Here is a 6,370-nt window from a genome sequence, read left to right as displayed (position 1 = left end):
CCAGGAACATGCCTTCAGACGCACAGGGCACCTGAGAAAGATGCATCGGGGGGGGGTGCACAATAGGGACTATCCATTAACAATCCCTGTTGCAAAGTAATTACAGCTGTAGAGGATCGCCAGCGTGCTGGCCGTGGGATGAGCGCTGCCCCAGCCCTATAAAACTACCCAGACTATTTTTTAAGGTCATTGCATTTTTAAGACCATGTATTTTTGGGACTCAAAGACATGATGGTAATGCTCAGTCGCTCTTCGCCTGGGGTAGCGAGAGCTTGAAAGCATCAGCCAGAGTTTGCATCTTCTTCACGCAGTAGAGTCAACCAGCCAGGAGATAAAAATCTGTAGGAAACCTTGGTAGGTCCAGTCACAACAGAGCTGCCTGTTATTTGTTTTTCTTTTGAAAAATCAAGACCCTGAGCAACATGATCTAGTTTTGAAGATGGATCTAGTTCAGAACCAGACTGTGCTCCAAGTGTGTGGTAGGACCGGCAGCCCTCAGGAGGTCCTCCCAACCTAAATTGTTTTACAAGCCTGTGACCAGCTCTAACCACACCTGGAAGCCAGCCTTCAGAGCTGCAACGATGCCATTCTCCAGCCTTTGGTTGCATTGCAACTCCACCACCCTGCCGATGTATCCGCAGCAAAAATTTAAAATGGGGTTTCCAAAAAAGTCCCTCATCAGGAAAGAGGTGAAATGTCCTTTTCCGAATGAGGCTGCGGGGCATTGCTGAGGGAGGGAGAGGCAGGAAGAAACAGGGCTGCAAACTCGCAACTGACCACTGCGCTGGGGACAATCGGGTTGAATCCTTAAACCGCAGGAGCTGTCGCTTGGGTGAGAGTCAAAGCAGAGGTGGTACGAAATACCACACCGCTTACACAGCGGTGCCCCCAGACCCTTAGAGGGTAACATGCGTGGCAGCTGTGTGCAGATTATCAGGGCAAAAAAAATCCCCACACAGCAATTTTTAACTGCAACATCATAAGTACTTGGCGGTATTACACAGCCTTTGCTGAGAGCTGCTCTCACAAACACAACCCTTGGAATGAAACAGTAATTACCTTTTCTTTTTCCTTGAGGAAGTGCCAGAGTTCCTATTTTTGCTATAAACTTCCTCATTCTCAACACAACCCCACTGTAGCTGCTGTACGGCCCGTACTCACCGCAGCACGGGACGGGGACACGCACAGCCCTCGACACAGGCGGGTGGGTGGGTTTGGGTGAGGCACGGCCGTGCCCCCAGCACACACCAGCAGCTGGGGCTGGGTGGCAAGGAGGGGGCAGCCCACGGGTGCCCTGGGCCACTGCCGCCCCATCACCCAGTGCCCTGAGATGGTGGCCGCGGATGGGAACAGCTGGAGGAAAGGCCCGAGCTCGCGCTCTTGGTGACTCCTGACTCGCACACCGACAACAGCCAGGCAGGGGGATGCAATTTGTTGCATCTTCCTCCAACGGTGGCGTGCCAGAGCGCAGGGGCTTGGGAGGTCACGGGCAGCTGGGAAATCCTCCCGTCTGCTGGCAGGGAGGCCTTGCCAAAGGTGGTGGCGGGTGTCCTCCGCTTTCTGGCCCCATCGCGCCAGACCTTTGCAGGCTCCCATGGTTGTCAGTGCTGAGCAGGAACAAGAGCTGCACCCCGGCGGGACATCGGTACCGCCGAAAGCAGCGGCTCCAGCTCCCTGCCCCCACCTCAGGCATGGAGTTGGGGACCGGGTGTTCACCGTCCCACCAGGGTCACCTCTGTAGCAATGGCAGCCCACCACAGATGCCCCATCCCGCAGCCATGCAGGCAGCAGTCCCTTCCTGTCATCCGGAAAACCCGCAACAGAGCACAAGGGTTTGTGGGCAGAGGAGGGGGGGGACAGAGAGGGAAAATAATCAGGAAATGTCACCGGAGTTTTTTAAAACACATTGTGTATATTAGGCTCACCCTGCTGTAAGACCTTCCAGTACAACGGCCAGATTCCAGTTCCCCAGTGGCTTTTGCCCATGACCCTCACATGGTAAAACGATACAGGACAACACATCTGCGGAGTCAGAAGAACCCACCGGCGGGCATGAGGCAGCGTCCCAGGGCAGAGCAGCACCCTGCAGAGCAGCACCCTCCCCGCACCCCGGGGAGCACAGCCGACCTCCTGGGGCGGGGGGAAAGCGGCGCAGGAGCCACATCCACACAAAGTGCTCGTGCCTTGCTTCCTCTCACGCTCCTGTCCAAGGAAACCTCCATAGCACGTTAAGGGCTGTAATGGCATTAGCAGCTCTCACAACACATAATATACATTTCCATTAATCGGGATGGTGATATGGCCACAAAACAAACATTCTAGCAACGTTCTGCTGTGCGTGTCCTTTGACAGAGAACGGATTTTCCCTCCGGAAGGGCACAGCTGCTATCAAACCTCCAGAAATAAACAGTTTAGAAGAAAGATAAAACACTTCTGCAAATGTGCAAACCTGTGTGCAGTGTTCCTATCTCATAACTCTCAAATTCTTTAGATATTTAAATATCTAGAGGCTTTACTTTGTTCCTGTATTCCTTCATCTTTTTCCAGTAAGTTCATTCAATTTTAGACATGATAAATGAATCCAGCAGATCCACAGATGCTGTCATGAGAACTCAAAAAGCATTTATCCTATGGACAGTTTTCTCGGCTAAAAAAGAAAACGGGGCCAATTACAGCAGAGAACAGGAGTCAAAGAATGCAGAATAAAATGGAGTTTCTTCTGTGTTAATTATTTCCTACGCCTGCTTTTCCCTCACTTTTAGAGGGGAAATGACAATATTATAAGCATCATAATCAAAGGTCCTGTTCAAAAAATCCCCTCAGAATCCTCTGTATAATGGTAATTTCAAAGCCTCTTTTTCACTGAAACAATGACTCTCAACAAGTCTTGGAAAGATAATAAAACTCCTTGTCCTCCTTTGACATGTAAGTCAGTTGCAGAGAACTCTGCTGGGAGGAAGGTGCTAGCAATGTATTAGGGTTTTGTCATGGGAAACCAGTTAATTGTGGTCATGGATGTGCAGCGGGGTTTGATGAGCAAGATCTGGGGAGTATAGATACTTTATCGCTTATGTTATTTTCATTTTGCCTTCTCTGCTATTGAATACTTTCCTAGTATCAAGGACATTAAATCAAATGGCCAAAAGCCAAAGATGACTTCAGTTATTTACAGGACTGGGAGCCCACAGAACAAACTCCTTGCAATAATACTAATCTAAGATGAAAGCTCTATTTGTAAGAAGGATTCAGTTGCCTATTTTCAAGCATTCATTATAACTGATCCAAAACATCTGGGGAGCTTCCTGCCAAGGCCACTAAGCTCAACGCAGTTACGACAAAGTAACTAAAAAAAGCTACTTTCAAATGAGGAGGAGCAGGCAAATAAGTAGTCCTGCTAAGAAATTGTTCCGGGATGCATAAATGCCAATAAACAAGTGCCACTAGGTGAGGTCACGTTGCAACCCCTGACCCCGGAGTGGATCTCCACCTCGGGTAGCTTATGGGAAGTCCGTCTTTCAGGAGTCTCCCTCCCAGGTCGGCAGGACAAAAACCAGATCGCAGGGCTGGCTGTCCTCAGCCGGCTTGTTAAACAGAAAAGAAGAGATTTTGGGGAGGGGAAGCGTTGTCACAAGCAGCAGAGGAAACAAAGCGATCCCTGGGGGAATTAAGTTTGGAACCGCCAGGTTGTAACTCCCCCTGGATACAAAATGTGCCAGGCTGCCACAGAACTTGCATCAAAAGCTTATAAACAGGGCTACATTTTTTCTGGCTGCCAAAAGGATGTAAATAATTTAGAACACTGCTGGAAAAGAGGAAAACAAATGTGCAACAACCCTAAGTCATTAATCTATAAATAATAATTTGATTTTCTTGTAAGCATATATATGTAATTGCCCAAACAAAATAATTACTTCCAATGCAGAACCTGTTTTGAAATTTGGGCCCTCACACAGCATTCGTATACATCCCTGTGAAAGCACTAAGGAGAGCATTGCAGGGAAGAGGGGAGAGGTTCTGTATCTGTAGAAGACGCCTTAAAAGCGGCAGCAATATCTCCAGCAACCCGGGCCTCTTACAACCGTTAGGGCTCATCAGGAGCTGGAGCTAGGTGACTAACAACCTTTATAATAAATCAATGACTTTTATGATTGTAGAATGATTTCACTGAGTGCTCCCAATCCCAGTTATGGATCAAGGACATTAACCATACCACTGTGGGTTCCAATGCCAGTGATATTAAGAAATTAAGTACTTCCATATTTTCTTCGCTCCACCTTTTGATGACAGCAAAGGAGCACATTAGGAAAAAAGCCTTCAGCTATGGGAATGGTTAAAAATCTCCAGAGTCGTACAGGACACCGACTTTCATCTGACGAAGTGGTAGACCAAAGTGTTCTGTTAAAACACGCTCGATTTTCTCGCCACATAGAAATAATTCCAAGTAGTTTTAAAACATAAAATATTTGAAGTTTTGCAACTTGGAAAAATCCCATGTACTGATTTTTTTTTTTGTAAAAAAAATGTTACTGTAAAGTTGTCAAGAAACACTACCAGACACCAAACTTTCCTAAAAGTAAAAGAAACAGTGCTTGAAGTAAAAACACCATTAATAGTTCACTGAATGGCATTAATTCTCTTTTCTGTATTCTACCTTCCAGCTGTGCATTCAGCAAACACTTCAGTTTGACTCGATCAGTGTCTCTTCAACCATACTAACACAGAAAATGATGATTTTTTTCATCATCAAAAAATGACTAGCAAAACGTTTTCTCTTTGTTACTTTAAAATGACTCAAACAAGCAGAGAGATTTAAGCCAGAAGTATTGACCTTTGTGAATCTGGAAAGCCACAGCTGGGTATTTTTAGGGGAAAGTCAACGACCACAGAATTTACTTCTATCTTGCTGCACTGGCAGGTTTGTCAAGGCAGGAAGCTTCTGGCTGATAATATCTCAGATGTTTGTGTTTTCAAGTGTCTCTGCCACTAAGCCCTCCTGACATAAGGGTTAGGGCATGAATAAGACAAAAAACTATCAGTGAAAAATGACAAATGCGGGTGTAAGTTCAGACAGCAAACGTAACCCATATGACTTCCAGAGTTGCTGAGCAGCCCTAGCACCACCATACCATAAAGTGGCACCTGCAAAAAATATTTCACATTAAAATTTGTCTTAAATTACGTGCTGATGAGCAATGGCCTGTTCTCAAGACTGATGTAGTTTATGAACATGATCTAGTTAGGCTCAGGTTGAAAGGAAGCAGTTGTGTGCAGGGGCAACTTGGTATCCTGAAGTCTATTGCATACTACAAAACTGACATCCTTAGCTGACTTGCCTTTCCATGCTGTAGAACTGAAAAGGTGCGCGTTCTCAGCTCCCTGCTGCCCTAGGGACAACTGCTTTGCGGTGTGAACGAAGACACCATTTTACTTGTTGGCTGCAAGCGCTCACATTGGTTCACCTCTTTTTAAAACACTCAGTTGATCCTCACATAGAATTTTCAGGGCACCCTGGCTTTCCACTGCTCAGTGACCTGACAAGGATGCACATCTGCCTCCATAGAAAAGCATCTCCTTTAAGATACAGAAGTCTAACATGTAAAACTTTAGCAACTTGTTTATAAACCTTAAATTATCTACATAGATAATTCTAGATATTTAATTATGCATTAGTCATACATTATCCCAAATCAGAATCCTCCCTTCAAAAACAGACACCGCATTTGCTTCAAGTCTGCTAACATTTCCTTTGTTAGTCTTGAACCCAGAACTCACTGATCATATATTTTAGAAACAGTAACAGGATCCTAAACGTCAACGTATAGTGGAAACACTGTCTGACAAATGTCATGATTTCTGATTTTAAAATACTGATTTGTTAGAAACTAAACACTTCTAATCCAGTAGAAATACTTCCATGTTAGAGATCTTGCCCTATTAAACTTGGTTTTATCGTATGCAATCTATTTGCAAATGATACTTACTTTTGTAAACAGATTTCTGCCAATTTTATATAAAAGCATCATGGCTAACAGCTTGTTAAACTGAATGAGATCAATAGGTTGGCTTCCAATGCCAATGAAAACTAAACCAAAATAATGAAAATGAAGCATTCCACAAGGATTTTCACGTTATTTGTGTTTATATAAAAATACTTCCTTTAAACAATTGTTAAGAGGTCAACTCATTTAAAGTGATAGTTTGGAATTAGCTGTGTTGAAATGCAAACAAGCACCAAAAAAATCACTAACGTTCACTGAAATAGCGTGGGAAAACTGATTTCTTATAAAACAAATTACCTTCTACAGATCATACCATCTAAAAGAAATGCAAGAATCAGGAAGAAAGTATAAAGACCACTCAAAACAATACC

Source organism: Harpia harpyja, chromosome 8 (assembly GCF_026419915.1).
Source record: "Harpia harpyja isolate bHarHar1 chromosome 8, bHarHar1 primary haplotype, whole genome shotgun sequence".
NCBI classification, from domain to species: domain Eukaryota; kingdom Metazoa; phylum Chordata; class Aves; order Accipitriformes; family Accipitridae; genus Harpia; species Harpia harpyja.
The sequence above is the reverse complement of the archived record's forward strand: the minus strand, read 5'-3'. Positions refer to the sequence as shown.